Raw genomic sequence first — 19,253 nt, 5'->3', positions numbered from 1 at the left:
CTCTCAGTGAGTCTCTAGGAGATTGGCTACCAGGAGAACATTCCTACCATTCTTCAGAGAAGCAATGGAACAATAAATAAATAAATAGATAAATAATGCAGCACTGACAACACTAATCCCCTGAAAAGTCACATGCCTCCTCGTCAGTCCTTGTTTTCATATTTTTCCCCATACTCAGCAGGTTTGAATTATAATTTCCCTTAAAAATCTTTGGTTTGGAAGAAATTGAAAATTAGCTATAAAAAAGATACTTTTGGGCAGCTCAGGCTTTCTTTGGCCCAAAGGAAGAAATGCACTCAGTGTAATTTCTTTGCACTTGACCGGGAAAGATCTGCTCTAGTCCTTCCCAGGCTCATGAGGCCAAATGATCTCAAGTGAAAGTATCCCGCAAAGGTGGTGGAGCCCAGAAGTAACACGTGCTAGACATTCCTATTCTTACATCTATTTTTCTTTCTTTATTATGTTTCTCTGGCTTTACTAGTGAAATCTGGAAAACAGAGAAGTCATTTCATTTGGGAGATGAATGTTTACACTACCGCTTTCTTTTTCAAATATCCAAGATCTTTGTGAACAAGTTTTTAAAAAGGGTTATTTTAAAATATTTAAAGTGACATATTGACTCACAGGTGAAGCAAAATGCATAGAAGTTGTACAAAAGAGTTTCACCAGGATATACCAGTTAAAGAGTTATCCTGTTGAAGGTGATAAGCTTGCTTAACTGTTGCCACAGAAGATGATTATATAACAAAACAGTTACAGTATGAAGGTTTTGAGAATATATTAGATAATACTTTATAATAATTGGAGTTTCCTCACAATAAGAAAAAAACAACAGCTAAATTTTGCTTAACAATTGCTATCTAACAAATTTATGTTACATGCTTTAGTGTTATCTTACTTCTTCTGAACAAAAGACTATATTATTTCCCCTTTACAAAAGGAAAAAAAACTGAGTCCTGTAAAGATGAAGAAAGCCACTCAAATGTCATGTGGTTTCAATAGCTAATCTGTGATGGAGACAACATCTGAACTAGGCTGATACCAATACCAAGGAACAAGTATGTGACATTGTCTTTCAGACCTCATGCACTGGGCAGAAACATGTCACTGAAAATTTCTGAAAAGACAACTAGCAATCAGGAAAAGACTGCTCTGGAAGGTCAGTGTGCAGACACAATTTGAGGGAGAGAGACAGATGGACTTCGTGGGTCAGGCTGGGCATTGCCAAGCCTGTGCAATGATGTAGGATTGAGGTCATGCTAGATACTAATACTTTACACTCCTGTAACATGCTGATGGCGTTTGCAACCTCACAACAACCTTATGGACTAGATTTACCACCATCCTCACTGTACAGATAAAGAAACTAAAGCTTCTAAGAGAGTGGGTTCAAGGCCACACAACTGGTAAGAGATGAAGCTGGGGATCCACAGCAGGCCTGTGTGGTGCCAGGGCTTACAGTGACGCTGAGCTATACTGACTGTATTATTTTATGGATATAATCCTTTCTGAGCCACACCATGTCCTCATGAGAAAGGGTAAAGGACAACCTGTGTCACATAATTGAGATTCAAACCCGGGCTCACTTATGATGACAGGTCGTTACACAAAATATGCAGTTGACTACTCTCAAAGTAAACGACTCAGCCCAGAAAGTAACCTTCCTGCTTCATGAATGATTGGTCTCAACTCTAAGGCTGCAAATTCCTTTAGGTGGCTTTAATAATTCAAGAGTTATTACTTTCCCTCCTCTAAGTCCATTTTGTATTCATCATCTAGCAGCTCTCAGTACTGCTTATTGTTGAGTTCACCAGGGGTAGCATTTCTGAAATAAGGGCATTAATCAACCTTGGAATATTTTTTGAAGAAAAAAAGTTACATAGAAACTATATGGTGCTTTTCATGCTGTTTTTGTATAAATTACATTTATAGAATTTTTGAAAACTTTTGAAAATGTTTATTTATTTCTGAAACAAAAAGAATGAGCAGGGAAGGGGCAGAGAGAGAGAGGCAGACAGAGCACCCAAAGTAAGTTCTAAGCTGCAAACATAGAGCCCGATGCAGGGCTTGTACTCAAAAACCGTGATCATGAGCTGAGCCAAGGTCAGAGGCTCCAGCGACCGGGCCCCCCAGGCGCCCCTGCTCTACAGATCTCCAGCTGAGAAGCTGCAGGCCAGGAGCAGCACGGGTCAGGCTGTTCACCTGTGTTATCTTCTCCACACTGAACAACAAAACAGCCACTCAGGCCTCAGCAGGACCCGGCATCTGTGTTGACAGGTTTACATGTGGGATAAAGAGAAGAGGGTTCAGAGATCAGAGACAGAGGGTAAATCCACATTAGAAAATAATGGAAACGCTTCTTTTTCTTAGGTTGGTGTTTGTGCTTGTCATGTGGGCCTGTCTCCCTTGCTTCTTCCTGGATTGCACAGTTGCAGGCAGTCTGTTGGGGCACGGCACCCTGTGGGGGACGGCCTGATGTGCCTTCCCTCCGACACTAATTGGCTCCGGCCTCAGGTCTACTGGTGGCTTCAGGCACAATTTAGAGTGAACCTGACACTTGACTCTGTGTTTCCCTGATTTACTTTTTCCCAGAATAGTAGCATTATTTTTGGTATGCCTAAACTCACATTTCAAATAGTGTTTTGCAAGGTTCACCAGTTTTAACTCATAATGTTTATGTCCTGCTGAGCATTATAGAATGGGTATAAAGCTATGCAGATATAAAACACTGAAATTTATTTGCATAAGTTAACAGTTTCTTAAGTTTATTTTGGGCATGGAAAATACTTTCCAGTCGCTCCAGGCTCTTCCCAGAACGAGGACAGATGTCATACTGGATGCTGACGTGTGGACTTTCTTGAGCTTTCAGCACTCACGCCCTCGTAGCCAGTTCTGGGTCTACTTTATTCCCCTTGCCCCAGCTCATGCCAGAACACCCAATACAAGTAACATGCATTAACTGAAACATCTCAGGTTCTAACTCCTGCATGAAGAGTCAGCTGTACACCTGGAATCACAAAGAATCAGTAACCTGTACATCAACACAGCCTTCTTCCTGCCAGCCTGCTATGCAAACCGCTTCCTCGGGAGGCAAAGGTACCCAGAGATGTCTGGGTGTATTTCCTAGGTCTCAATTCCATTGCACTAACTTATAGGCTTATCCTTATGCAAACACCACCCTCTTTGGATGACAGTGGCTTCTAAAAGTAAGTGTTGAAGCTAGCAACTATGAATCATCCCATCAATTTTCATCTTCTTTTTCCAAGGTTGTTTTGGTTCTTCTAGGCCCTCTGCTTTTGTACATAGAGTTTTAGGGTCAGCTTGTTCACTTCTACATAAAAGCCAGATGGGATTTCATAGTGATTACAATCTGTAGTCTCTTTTTATAGATTGCTGGATATGATTTGCAGTTTTGACAAACATATTTTGCATTCATGTTCATGACATATATTGCTGTGGAACATCCTTTCCTTCATCGATTCTGTCAGGTTTGGGTATCATTCTCATGACAGCCTCATAAAACTAGCCAGGAGTCCCCACCTCTTCTGTTTTCTTACTTTGTATAGTATTGGCAATGCCTGTTGTTTTAAATATTTAATAAAATTTGCCAATGAAGCCATCTGGTCTTGGAGCTTTCTTTATAGAAAGACATTGACAACAGATTCAAAACATGAATACATGTGGGGGTATTCCAGTTTTCTATTTCATAGAAATATACATATATACACACACATACATACATATATACATAGGAATTTTTTAATGTGTCCATTGCACTTATGCTTGAATGAATCGGAATAAAATTTTTATTCTCTTGGTATCCTTTTTGTATTTCTATGATCTGTAGTGATGTCCCATTCTATTCCTGACACTGATCATTTATGTTTTGATCAGTGTCTTTTAGGACTTGATTAATTTTATTTAATAATTTTACTTATGTCTCGCTTTTTAAATTTTCTCTACTGTTGATCTGTTTTTAATGTATCAGCTTTTGTACTTTTAATATTCCCTTCCTTTTATCAATTTGGCTTTAATTTGCTCATTTTATTTCTCAGTAGAGAGATTTAGTTAACTATAGACTTTTATTCATTTCTAATAGCATTTATCCTTAAATACGCTCTTTAGATGTTTTATAAGCATCTCCAATACCTTGATATGTCAGATTTTTATTATGTACCTCAAAATATTTGCAAACCAATGGTTATTTAGACATGTGTAACCTAATTTTCCATTACGTATGGCTTTTATATTTATTTTGATTTTATTCCTAATTAAATTCTTTGGATTGGTTATTACTCTGTATGCTTTCAAATTTTATAACAATTCTAAAATATACTAATATTATATCACAAGAAAAAAGAGACTCTCTTACAAACTCACAGTACTTTTATCCAAATCCACAAATGACACTGACACAGCAATATTAACTAATCTTAATACCATATGTATATTTTCCCAGTTACCGCACTGGGATCCTGTAAGAACCAAAACCAACAAGAGCTGGAGACAGTTTCTATCTGACAGTGAATGCAGTATTTAGTTACCATGGCACGTCATGATTTAATCTGGGAATGTGTCTCCATCTTTCTCTTTCAAGATCTAAACATTTTTGAGAGTACAGCCCAGTTATACTCCTATAGTCGCTATAGTTGTGTTTGTCTGATATTTCACATGATTAAATTCAAACTGTGAATTTGGAGTAGGAATATGAAGTAATGTAATTTCTTTCTCAGGACATTCCGTCACCTGGAATAGGATAGTTTTATCTTATTACTAGATTTTTTTTGTATCTCCCACATTCAGTAAATTTGTGGTCCTGTTGTCCTTAATTCTTCCTTCTTGTTGCTACCACTTGATGTTCAGGCTCCAATGACAGCTTGTCTGACCTATAGGAATAAACATGCGTCTAACCTTCTCTTCTGTACTTCAGATTAATCTAACATATAGCATGTATGATATTTCTCTCTAGTTCTCAAACTTTCAAAGGTTACCTTATTAGATCAGCTTTTAAAGCCTTTTATGATCTGATCTTAACATATTATACTAGCCTTATTTTTCCTAACTTAAATGAGCATATTTATTTAATCTTGTTTGCTTCTATATAAAATTATTTGACATTTAAAGAAAATTTAATGTTTATTTATTATTTAGAGAGAGAGAGAGAGAGAGAGTGCAAGCAGGGGAGGGACAAAAAGAGGGAGACAGAATCTAAAGCAGGATCCAGGCTCCAAGCTGTCAGCACAGAGCCCAGTGCAGGGCTTGAACCCATGAGCAGTGAGATCATGACCTGAGCTGAAGCCACATGCTCAACCGACTGAGCCACCGGGGCTCCCCTTGACAATTTTAATATTTTCCTTCTCAATCCGCTATGAAGCACCTTCCTCACCCACTATAAAGACTCACCATAAGCTCTTCACTTTATATATTTAATTACATCTAGAATAAAAATCACCAATTTCATTCACTTGTCAAGGTCTATTTCAATTACCATTTCTCTCATGAAGTCTTTTTTTTTTTCTCTCTAGTTAATTTTTCCTCAACTATCATACTGCCTGAATATTTTAGGACACTTATCAGATAATCCTATTATTCCATCAGCCACTAAGTCCTTTTGGGCTAAGGAAGGCAATCTGGATAATCTAGTGGTTAAGAAAATGTGGCCTGACGTCAATATTTTTGTGCCCAATCAAGGACTTCCATTTTCAATGACATACATATTCTTGGCAACTCCTTCATTTCTCTGGGCCTCACAGAGGTTACCTAACACCTAAGCTCAAGTCTACCATGTGGATTAAGGCAGAAAACAATTCTTGTAAAGAAGTTACAGGGTCTGGAACAGAATAGCACTCAGCAAAAAAGAACTATCATGTTTGTGATAATTCTGCCTCATCATCTTGACGTGCTCCCTCTTTTCTGTTTCTCTCCCCCTTTTCTGCTTTCCCATCAGGACTTTCTCACTCAAGAAGTTATCCTGAGGGCAGTTTCCCGGACCTCTTGCTGCCCAAGTTCATTTTAACCTTATGGATGTTGCCGTGGTCCTTCTGAAATACCAGTCTCATCCTGCTTCTCAAGACCCTCTAGCTTAAAATCTTTTAAAAGCATCCACAAGGCTCATAGTGTCAAATAAATTTTCCTCATGACTTAGAAGATCTTTCCTGCTTTCACTCTGGTTTTGTTCTAAAATTACTCCACTGTTGTCAGATTCCTGAATTTTCTATGGGGTTTCACTAGTCATAAACTACAAGGTAGGAAATATATCCAGGTCGACTTCGTATCCCTGGTCCTTAGTACATGTAGTATGGTGGTTTGACTAGAATATTCGGGAATTATTTTCTGAAAGAATAAAGAAATATTGTAGTTAATAATGGAACTGTCACTGTTTAGGTCAAGATGAACTAAAGAAATTGGATTTCCCTTTGATCAGAGAGGGGCATGCTTCATGCTATCCTCATCTAGAGACTCATGCTGTTGGGTCCCTCCATCAGGAATGCCATTGGATATCAGAGTAGAGGAGGAAAAATAAAAGTAAACCATACATGGAAGCTTAAAGGCTGTCACTTGAAATCACAGAAATAACTGCTGCTCATATGTCACTAGACTGGTACAATTTGACTTTGTCCCCAAAGGAAGAGAACTAGAATATTACAGAACAGAACCATCCACTATAGAGTTACTTCCTACCACATTAGACTGTAACCTCCTTAAGGGTATAAAGTACAATCTATGAATATGGGTATATTATTTTTAAAAATGTTGCCCAAAGCAATTATGCAGTGCAAGTTTTTGTAATTAGTGAATAATCTCACATGGACCTGATAATGAGAGAATTTCAGACAAAAAATATATTAATAAAATTAACTAGTTCAAAGAACTTTATTTAACTAAAATGTTCATTCACACACTTCACTTTGATTTCCCATTTCCTTAAATCCCTGCAGTCTCCACCTGGGAAACATTAATTGTATCTTCTGGAGTCTCCACCCCAAAGTGTAATAAAAATACTCTTTGAGACTTCACCCAAGTTCTTCCTGTGTTCTTACTGTCTCTGAGCAGGTGAGTTTGCTCTGGTAGAACACTGTCCTCCCTAGATATCATCAGGTGGGGAGTTATGCCAGAGTCCAGCTCCAGCAGGTCCAGGGTTCCTTGAAGGATGGATGTTGTTAGCATGAGAGAGATGAGAAAGCCTCGAGTTCCTTTCTGCTCACCAGGCAGGCAGCTCTGCACTGACTAGAGGGTCAGCTTTATTTATGGGAAAAAAAATGTATGGGGTACAAAACAGAAGTGGCAATTGCCTTAGACCATGATTTCTAATGACAAAGTCTTTGGTATATAAAAATTTCCCAGAATGAGATTGGTAGAAGACTCATGCATAATCTTTATCAAGTGATTAGTTGTAGGTGATTTAGATGCTTATCATATGCGGAAGGAAGGTATCCCCAGCATTCAAATACAAGGCAATGTTTTTAGCATAGCAAAAGCCAAAATTAGTTATTTGTGAGCAGGGGTCAATAGCATTTTTATTTCAGAGAGTAAAACAGGATTCTCAAAAAATGTAATATTTGCTCTTATAAACACAAAAGAAGGAATTGCTATAGTAAGTTCCTTCACAAGGCACAATTAGCATATTTTTAGGAGCAGGGGACAAGTCACTCCTGATACTAGTCAACAAGTGCCTTGGGGGTCGGTGCTCAAGCAAAAATAGTTGAGTGGGGGTTAGACATCAGTCGCCACATTGACGGTGGGAAGCCTTGCAAACCCGCCTTACCTCACAAGGAGTTTTCTCATTTTAATGAGTTCAGAAATGGCTTCCAGCAGTGTGGTTACCTAGCACTTTCTTATTCTATGGGAAATTAGACAACATGTTTTCACACGGCACTTGTTATCTGCAATGTATGTGTATTAATCCTTTTCCATCTTCGCTGAGCACAAACTTCCCTCTGACTTAACATAACCATGGTAGACTCACATGTATTTCTGTAGAAAACTTACTGTGCTAAATGCCCACTCTGGATTCTTCTCAGTGGTTGTTGGGCTCACCATTTTTTAAATATTTTTTATTTATTTTTGAGAGACAGAGAGAGCATGAGCAGGAGAGGGTCAGAGAGAGAGGGAGACACAGAATCTGAAGCAGGCTCCAGGCTCTGAGCCAGCTGTCAGCATAAAACCTGGCACGGGGCTTGAACCCATGAACCGTGAGATCATGACCTGAGTCGAAGCTGGACGCCCAACTGACTGAGCCACCCAGGCGCCCCATGGGCTCACATTCTTGATCCCATGATCATGATCATGCGTCATGAGTGGGTAAAACGTTATTGAAAGTTGAGTGAGAGATATTTGAAAGTATTAAGCCTAAACATTGATGCTGCATAATTACAGTGTTGTGACAGTATCTCCTTGATGTCAAACCCTGAATATTTTCATATTATTCAGGAGATATGAAAAGTGTAATAAAAGGAGGAAATTACATTTGTCCTAAATGTTATGTGTGAGCATCTTTTGTAAAAATACAGTAATGCAAAGAGGAAAAGTAACCTTTAAACATTTCCCACCCAAAAGTAGAATGCCCTATGAGAATCTCTTCTCTCTGACATTTTATTCTGGTGATTCAAAGTTAGGATGACATGGCTATTGGGCCATTTCTGCTGCTGAAGTAGTCAGGATGCACTCAAAGCCAGTGATGGCATGAAGAATACTATGATTCTTGTCTCTATACAAGTTTCCTTTTGAGTATTTGAGGTAAGTTACAGTAGCTCAGAGCAAGAAAACATTGGATAATGAAACGTTCTTGCTTCTTCCCCAATAGGGTCTTCTCTCTTCAATAACACTCATGTCCTTCTGCTCGGCTGTGTGATGGGGGATAGTGATGCAACACATAATGTGTTTCAACAAAGAGGCATATATAACATTTGTCACTCCATATGCAAAGAGAGACTATTTTCAAACATGTTTTGAACACTCAGAAAAATTGACTTTATTAATCCAGAAATGAACCTCATTAAATTCTAATTAGCATTACACAGAAAATATTCTCTAAACTTTAAAAGCAAAACTAGAAAGGAGAATATTCATGTTTTAAATGTCAATCTTATTCTGGAATTAATCAATGAACTGGACTAATCAGTAACTCAGGTTAAAAATCAAAGTATTATATACGCTACAAAATGATTAGAATTGACCAGTAAGAGAAATGTCTACAGGCTAAAATCTGAGGAACAGAGGAGTAAATTTTATATTATATATTCCATACAAATTTACTCATGTGTGTGTGTGTGTGTGTGTATGTGTGTTTATCATACAAGTTTATTCTTTTGCGTACATTAATCAGAAAATGAACCATTAAGACTATGAATAAAGAGGGGTGCCTGGCTGGCTGAGTCAGGAGACTGAGATTTTTGATCTTGGGGATTTGAGTTCTATGCCCACATTGGGTATAGAGATTAATTAAAATAAATAAATAAATAAATAAATAAGGTCTAAAAATATATATGAATAAAGAGCCAAATGATTTTATTTTCCAGAGCAACTGGACAAATGTCAAAATCAAGAAAGAAAAAATCAATAGGAAAGATTGAATAAAAGAGAGGATACACAAAAAAGGAAAATAAATAACATTCAATAACGAGAAATAATAAAACTAAGAGCTGGGTCTTTGAAAAGATTAATAATTAACATACATAAGCCTGTTGATCAAAATTGACCAAAATAAAATATGCAAATAAGCAAATACAGAAACTGGGGCACCTGGGTGGCTCAGTTGGTTAAGCCTTTGGACGTGTTTCAGTGCAGGTCATGATCTCATGGTTCATGAGTTTGATTGGACCCCAGATAAGGCTCCTTGCTGCCGGAGGGGAGCCTACTTGGGATTCTCTCTCTTCCTCTCCTTGTGTCCCCCCCTCTCCAAATAAATAAATAAACTTTAAAATAAATAAATACAGAAATAAAAAGGACATATCCTGAGCTAAGAGATTGATAGAAAAATAAAATATTACCAGTTACATACTGATAAATTGGGCAATTGACCAAATGGATAATTTCTGCAACAGAATAAAGTGCCATGTTTGCTAAAGAAGAAAGAGTGACTTCTAAAAACAGGCCAATGAAGAATACCTCTCTCTCTCAAACAAAGTATACTGACTCTTCAAGAAGGTTTTTTTCCCAAGCAGTCACAAAACAGAATCTCTATATTATACAAGGTGTTCCAGAGTATATGACACAGAAAATGGACCAATTCATTTTATGAGACTCAAAAGGAAAATTATAAGTCAATCAATCTCATGATAATGGATTTAAACACTCTAAGAATATTTATAAAATCTAACTGCCTAGTATATCAGGATCAAATTAATTTCATATCAGCAATACAAGAATGATTCAGCATCAGAGAATCTGCCAATAGAAGTCACATTCATGATTAGGTAGATGATAATATTTTATGATTCTCTGCTATTTCCAGGAAAAGCATACTATAATGTTATTTACATCTTTATGACACAACCTTCAGGAAACTGAAATAGTAGAACAGCTCATTCAACTGATAAAACAAATTGACAGCAAATATCTTAATGTTAACAGAGAAGCTTTAAACTTATTTCTAGTAACATTCAGGGCTGCCATGGTCTGAATGTCAGTGTCTCTCCACCCTCAATTCACATGCTGAAACCCTGAATCCTAAAGTAGGTAGGGCCTTTGGGAAGTGCTTACATCACAGAGTAGAACCCTCATGAGTGAGGGTAGTGCCTTGCCAAGCACTCCTGTGAGCTCCCTAGACCTCCCACTGTGAGGGTGCAGACAGAGGGAGAAGCTATGACTCACAGGGAATCCTCCTCCACCGCACTGACATCAGGATCTTAGACTTCTAGCCCCCAGAACTGTGAGCAGTACATTCCTGCTGTGTCTAGCCACCCCATTGATGGGATTCTGTTACGGCAGTCACAACAGACTAAGACAAAGGACAAGTCACAAAGGCCCATGTTAGTCCCTGGTTTTATTTTTCAACTATGAATGGAAAATAAATAAATATAATAAGCCAATAAACTCAGTGCAGTACCTATAAAAAATCCCAGTGTTTTTTAAATCAACTCAATAAAGCCAATTTATGAAGGTATAAAGATCTACAAAGAGGTAAGTTTGGAAAAAAAAAAGGACAAAGAGGGAAGAAGGATATATTCTACTAAGCATTCAAACTTATTTCAAAACAAATGGATTTTTTGGTAGACATATATGAGACTGATTGAAGAAAAAAGGTAAAAGAATGGAACAGACAGATGACATGTGGAAATCTGATATCCGGTGGAGGTAACACCAACAACACATGTGGAAATAATGTACTGAGAAGTACATGGGGTTAGAGAAAAATTTTGCTGTCTCTTTCACCTTATGCCATATGTGGAAAAAATATTCCAGGTATAAAGTGCATTTACTGTTTATACAGGTATATGCTATACCCCCTACAGGCCGAGGAAACCAAGGGATTTTATAAATCACTTACAGGCAGACAATAAAATTGAGAAAGTAGAGAAAGCGGAGTAAAGCTCTTCTGGAAAGTAGAAGAGTATTCTCCTGGAGAATATAATGTTAACTGAAGAGAAATGTCTTCTTCAAGAACACACAAAAAGCACAAACCATGACGTGAACGGTTGATGCATACCGCTTCATCATTTGCAAGGATTTCAGTTCAATCTAAGGGCACAACAAAGTCAGCAAACAGAAGATAACCTGAGAAAAGACATCTGCAGGACTAAGTCAACAAACAGTTCACATCTATTAAACTGAATCATATCCCATTGCCATCTAATTAGAATGCATTCAACAAGTGCACACATGCGCGCGCGCGCGCGCGCACACACACACACACACACACACACACACACACACAGAGGCAAACATCAGAGAGCAGCATCTCATCAACACAGTTCTGCCTACAGGAGTAGAAATGTACTGATAAAGGCATTTTGGAAAGTGCAACTGAAATGTGAGATGCATGTAAGTAAGCAATGAGTCAGTGTTCTGTCTCCTGGAACCAAATCTAGGAAAAATCTTGCAGAAGCATATAGTAAGACAGGTACAGATAAAAGGATACTTATCAAAGCATTGTTTGGGATAGCAAAGAGTTTGATGCAACTTGGTTTTCCCTAACTGTGCAATGACAGATAAATAAATAAATAAACATGATGGGTGCAGTCTGGAACACTTGTATAAATACGAAGCAACAAAAACAATAGAGAGAACACACCACGGCAATATAGATGGAGCTTAAAAGTAAAGAGCTGAATGAGAAAAGTAAGGACAGTATAACTTGTTACATGACATGATTCTCTGCTAAGTGTTCCATATTAACTGGATCAAAATGCATGGAATCATAGCTAACCCCACCTGGTATACACATGGTGCATTTGCAAACTGTTGCAGTGATTTGGTCAAAGCAGACAGGGTAATAATTAGGAACATTTTCACTGAAAAGAAACTACGTTAAGTGGACACATGTTCACAGAGAAAATGTATACTTAGTGGATCCTGCATTCAAATGTCAGTTTGATGGTACTGGAGGGTATGTCAAGGCAGAAGAGGAGCATGGATGGGGCCTTAGAGTGGGCAGCTCACAGACAGCCTTGAGCACAATCAAATGGCCCGATGGCCGAGCATGTACAAAACCTGAAATGCACAGCTTACAAAGGTGGGAACACAGGAATATGGATTTCAGTTGGCCTCCTGGAGAAGGAGCTGTGGTCACCAGACAGGCTCGGATCTTGCTGCAGCTCCAGTCCTCAGAGAAATGACAGAGAGCTCTCAAAGGATTGTGAGACGAAGACTGACAATGTGAGGTAGGTTGACTCCCACACCAATAAGTCTACAAGACACATAGGCTGACAACCAATCTGGGCCACCGTGGGTGGAAACCTGAAATCAAGGACAAGGGCTCTGCAAATTCCTGTAGCTTCATGCATTGAGGGATGCTCTAAACAGAACTCAAGAAAAACATGCTGGTGGGTATAAAAAGCTATCCTAGGATCTCACCAAATAAATTATTATAATGGAATCAAACTGAATGGATCCCAGATTAGGAAATTACCAAGTGAAATGCCACCGTTAGGATCTAACCAAAGTCCTCTTCTTCCATCTAGTGACACATCTGGAGAATGCAGACAGAAACTCCCGGAAATGAGTGAGTGCACCATGCAGAGTCCTGAACCATGGCAGTAGAAGCCACGTTTGAAAAGCTCATGGACCTCGAGGGTGTCATGCTAAGCGAAATAAGTCAGGCAGAGAAAGACAGATACCATATGTTTGCACTCAGAGGTCTAACAGGAGAGACCTAACAGAGGACCATAGGGAGGGGAAGGGGGAAAGAGAGCTGGGGAGAGTGAGGGACACAAATAATGAGAGACTACTGAATACTGAAAATGAACCATGGACTGAAGGGGGAGGGGGGAAGGAGCTGATGGTCATGGAGGGGGGAACTTGTGGGGAGCAGCACTGGGTGTTACATGGAAACCAATTTGACAATAAACTATTATTTTTTAAAAAATGAAAAAAAATAATAATACCAACCAAAAAATAATGTCTTATATTTAGAAACAAAAAAAAAAAAAGAAAGAAAAAGAAAAGCACCCCCAGGAGAATGTATTCACAGATGTTGTAATGATTGTGTGTCTAAAATATACAATCAGAATAACTTCCTGCCACATGTTTGCCTCACACTGGTGATCCCAGAAACCATTCGTGAAAATGCCTGTAGGTACCACAAAGAGCCAGCCTGATGAAACTAGCCCAGGCACACGATGCGAAATGGATGCTTTCCTTGCACAAGGTCAATCGATCTTTCTTCTTATTTCATTTTTTCTTCTCTTTTAACAACATAAGGTCTTGCTGAGGATGAACTCGGTGGAGAGCACTCGAGTTGACTTTCCTCACGTAATCAAGAGCTTTCTTGCCAATGTTTCTATCGCTCTTGTTCAACACCTTCCATACCTTCTGAATATGAAAATAATAATTCAGAGCAGAATTTACCTTTTTCCAAATGGTTATTCTAATTAAATGTAGTCCTTCATTCTAATAATTCCCTACTATCAGATAATAAATAATGTGGGCTAACATTAATGTGAAAGGACATTCAGCTTTCATGTAATTATGAAAAACTAGAAACTAAATAATCATCAGTAGTTTTTAAATAAATTATGCCTTCCCTATAATTAACAAAATCTGAAAACTACATTTTTTATAACATGTGGTATAGTAAATAAATAAAAACAAGAAAGGACTATTGTATGAATCAATTCTATAATGTGGAAAACGTAGGTATGGGAAATGTAGATATGCACATAAAATATATGTCCCTACCATACCTATAGAATATGTAAATATGTAACTGAGAATCATTTGCATAAAAAAGAATAAAAGTAAACATACGATAATGTTAATCCACTAACTTTCTCCTAGTTTGTGTTATTGTAAGTGATTTTACACTGTTTTTAGACACTTTTTCAGTATTAGGTATATATTAATTTTAGAATTGAAAAAGAAAACGAGAAATTTGAGGCCATCTTCTGCAATCAATCCACTTTATAGGACATGAAAAGTAAGGCCCAAAGCCACTCTGGAAATTACTGGACTGGCCAGGACTTGAACTCCTGTCTATTGACCCCCATGCTCTGAGATTCCCCACAACCAGACTGGAACAGCACAGAGCCGCTGGCTTTGGAGCCTCTCCTGCATCTATGTACAATGTGCCACTCTCCCCCGAAATGCTAACAAGCAAACATTGCTTGAGTGTGCACCGAGCAGTGCTTTTAGGGGGATGGAATAAAAACCGAGAGTCACAGTGTTTCAAGAGGCCACCAGTTGTCAGGGATCCACAATCTCTCAGAAACACTGCAAACTCAAATCAGACACAGTCACCCGGAAGGAAAAGCTCCCCAGAGACTTTTCTTTAGCTTCGAGACGAGACCGGTATTTCACAATCATTTGAGGCACTGTAAAAAGAAGGGCATCAAATAGTTGAAAATTCACTTGCTGTTTCCAGTGTATCATTTATGTAAGAAAATAGGTAATTTGGGAGAAAAAGGTGCATCAGAAATCTGAATAATTCAATATACATATCTTTGTTGAAAATTTTAAACATCCTTCCCCACGTTAGCCCTTATTAAGTCAAGACCCGTGGAACGAAGTGAAAATCTGGAAGAGCAGGCGGTGTGGGGAACATTCTCGGCCTGCCAAGGAGAACTACTGATTTGCTGTTTCCCTGAGCACTTTATTCTCGTGTTTCTGAATGCACGCTACCACTTGTGCTCCCTGCTCTCAGAAGCACCCTGAGGTTACTACGAAATCCTTGTCTGAGGCTCAGATCAGATTCTGGAGCTGAGGGGCCCCAAGAGAGAGAGCCTAGTCTTGATCTCTTGTTTAAAGCAAATAATATATAACAAACTGCAGGTGAGTTAGCAGAAAATCCATACAGCCCCAAATCAAGTACTGAATGTATCAAAAACAAGTGGAGTGAGGGAAATGAGAACCCATGTCTACTGCCACAGTATTGTTCATACCATTCCACACTGTTCAATATTCTCAAATTTCCAAAACTTCAAAACACAGAGAAGTACAGTATTGATAACAAAGGATGAATTTCAGCATGATAGAACATGAAAATAACATCTTTAAGAGTCAGGTTGCTCTTTTTCCCTAACAATATACATTTTTATAAATAATTATCACAGCGTGTTCAAGACTGTTGAAGCCCTTGACTGTGCTGCGTTAGAAAGCCAGGAGCTAATAGATGCTGGAGAGGGTGTGGAGAGACGGGCACCCTCCTACACTGTTGGTAGGAATGTAAACTGGTGCTGCCGCTCTGGAAATCAGTGGGGAGACTCCTCAAAAAACTATCCGTAGAACTCCCTTATGACCCAGCAATAGCACTGCTAGGGATTTACCCAAGGGATACAGAAGTGCTGATGCATAGGAGCACATGGACCCCAATGTTCATAGCAGCACTGTCAACAATAGCCAAATCATGGAAAGAGCCTAAATGTCCATCACCTGATGAGTGGATCAAGAAGATGTGGTATATATACACAATGAAGTATTACATGGCAATGAGAAAGAATGAAATATTGTCATTTGTAGCAAAACGGATGGACTTCGGGGGTGTCATGCTAAGTGAAATAAGTCAGGCAGAGAAAGACAGATACCATATGTTTGCACTCATAGGTCTAACAGGAGAACAGGAGAAACCTAATGGAGGACGAGGGGAGGGGAAGAGGGAAAGAGAATTGGGGAGAAAGAGGAATGCAAAACCTGAGAGACTATTGAATACTGAAAATGAACTGAGGTTCATGAAGGGGAAGGGGGAGGAGAGAAGGGAGGTGGTCGTGACGGAGGAGGGCACTTGTGGGGAAGAGCACTGGGTGTTGTATGGAAACCAATTTGACAATAAACTATTTAAAAATAAAATAAAATAAATGTTAATCTCATAAAAATAAATAAATAAATAACCCCCCCCAAAAAAAGAAAGAAAGAAAGCCGGGAGCACGTGGGTTGGAGGCAGCGTACTATAGCATTCCTCAGGGCTCCAGTCATAGCCAGCCTTGGGGAAGGGACTGGAGATGGAATGAGCCAGCAGTAACAACCATACATGCATGAATATTCAGACCTACAAAGTGACTCGTGCGGTCACAGCCCCAGTGCTAGGAACCTGGAGAAAATAGGCCCCAGTGCTAGGAACCTGACAAAGTTTGCATGAATGGGAGGACTACATTTTTGTAGTAGATGCTACAATTGACAGTTCTATGTGACTAACGTGACAGAGGCACGTTCTCTAATGGAGACCGCACATGGATAAGCATCACGTACACCTGCTAAGCTGTGTGTGTACTTCACCAACACTGGATGAGAATATGGTCCACACCAGCTGCTGTGCCAGTCACAGGATAGAAGGTGCTCAATAACACAGATCTAGCCTCTGTGCTTACGGAACTTGGGCTGTGAAGATGGCCAGAATTAAACTAATAATCACATAAGTGAGTAGTAACAAAACTAAATATTCTGGAGGAAACAAAGGCTTACTAGGAGAGCGTGCAAGAGGGAAACCAAATTCAGATTCACAAATAAGGGCAGGCTCCTAAAAACTGAGCAGAAGTTAGCTCAGAAAGGGTGTGTGCACATATGTGTGTACGATGTGTGACAGGTTGGTGTGCATCACTTGGGGGCAGAGATAACTTCGCTCTGTCAGGGTGCCAAGTTCAGGACTTGGACCATGGTCTACAGGGACGAGGGGACGGTATTCTGACTCTCCTAAGGCTGAAATGATAGGCAGACAGCAGATTCCGCACGACCCCGTGAACCATATGGGAATTGTGTAGTGCTATGCCAATTGATTAAGAATTTATCAAAATATTTTAAAAAACTTTTTAACATTTATTTGCTTTTGTCAGATGGCACAAAAGCAGGGGAGGGGCAAAGAGAGGAGACACAGAATCCCAACCAGGCTCCATGTTGTCAGCACAGAGCCTGATGCAAGGGTCAAACCCATGAACTGTGAGATCATGACCTGAGCCGAAGTCAGCTGCTTAACCAGTTCAGCTGCCCAGGCACCCCATGAAAATATTTTTTAAAAGAGGAGTTATCTACATCGAAGTACAGCCACTCACATTAGTGCACATACAGACCTATTATAGAGGAGAGTCAGCTTCCTTAGTGGGGAAGCACGTCTGTAGGCTCATAAAATACACAGACAACCCCAAGTCATTTCACTTACAGAGAAGGGAAGTAGCCCACACCCGGACACACATTGTCACAATCTGCCGTGGGACATGTCCCAAGAGGCTGTGGCTACCGAGTCACACCAGTAACTGTGACACTGTTCTGCTCCCTGCTGCCTTACCCTGTAGAGGCATTTGCAGAAAAGGACAAAAGCATACTGTTGATAAGCTTTCTACAAGATCGTCATTTTCTACAAGCCATTAATTATGACCATCTTTCACCAGATCTGGCTGGCTGGTCCTGTCCATCTCTATTTCATGGCCCCCATCCTACACCTACTTCCTTCACCTCCAATATCTGTCATTCTCTTCTCAGAAAACACTGAGAATCCTAGCACATATAAAAACACTGCAAAGATCTTCCAGAGAAGATAGGAAAGCTTCCTGGGAAAAGCATGGTATTGGGAGGATCCTATGACTATCTCCTATGACAGGTGAATTTTGACAGTTAAAATACTAATTCCATCATTTTATTCCCTGAGAAATAAAATTCAAAATAACATCTACTAACTCACCCAGGGTATAAAACAATAAAAAGGTAAAGCATGGTTTGCTTTGTTAGACAAGAACATCATAAAGTACACTAAGTTGCGAGGTATAAATAGAAGGTAGATAATCAGAAGGTGTATGGTCACTAGGAAACCACTTTTGAGTCACATGTTTAAGCTGTGAGTAGAATTACTAATACCTTTGATTTGCCCAAGACATGTACAATTTATGCCTGAGAGCTTGGCATAATTATTAATAAAGGCTTTATTCTCCAAGTTTTCCAGTTTGAGAGAGAATAGAGACAGCATGAGCAGCAGAGGGACAGAGACAGGGAGACAGCGAGCGACAGACAGCGAGCGACAGACAGCGAGCGACAGACAGCGAGCGAGAGAATCCCAAGAAGGCTCCATGCTGTCAGCACAGAGCCTGATGTGGAACTTGAACCCACAAACTCCTATAAACTGTGAGATCATGACCAGAGCCATGATCAAGAGTTGGACACTTAACAGACTGGGCCACCCAAGTGCCCCCAAAGCTTTCCAGTTTGGACTGTAAGTTGTACGGTTGCAGTGATGGCAAATTCTAGGTGTCAGTTCTTAAAGGCTGTAATCTATATATGTATGACATACTGGTTCTGCCCTTCTGGAGAATCCCAACATATGTCCCAGAGCAATGGGCACATGACCATTTGGACAACAGTAATAATAATAATAATAAAACACTAATTATATTATTACCAACTGATGATTCGTCATTGCCAAAGTTTTCATTGACAAAATGAAGGAAATAATTCCTACCCAATAATCTGTTTATTATGAGTGCTAAATGACATCCCCAATGTATCTGGCCATTCTGCACTGAAGAAGAAGAAGAAGAAAGAAGAAGAAAGAAGAAGAAAGAAGAAGGAAGAAGAAGGAAGAAGAAGAAGGAAGAAGAAGAAGGAAGAAGAAGAAGGAAGAAGAAGAAAGAAGAAGAAGAAAGAAGAAGAAGAAAAAGAAGAAAGAAGTTAGTTTTAGA

Source organism: Suricata suricatta, chromosome 2 (genome assembly GCF_006229205.1).
Source record: "Suricata suricatta isolate VVHF042 chromosome 2, meerkat_22Aug2017_6uvM2_HiC, whole genome shotgun sequence".
NCBI lineage: Eukaryota > Metazoa > Chordata > Mammalia > Carnivora > Herpestidae > Suricata > Suricata suricatta.
This window is presented reverse-complemented; position numbering follows the sequence as displayed.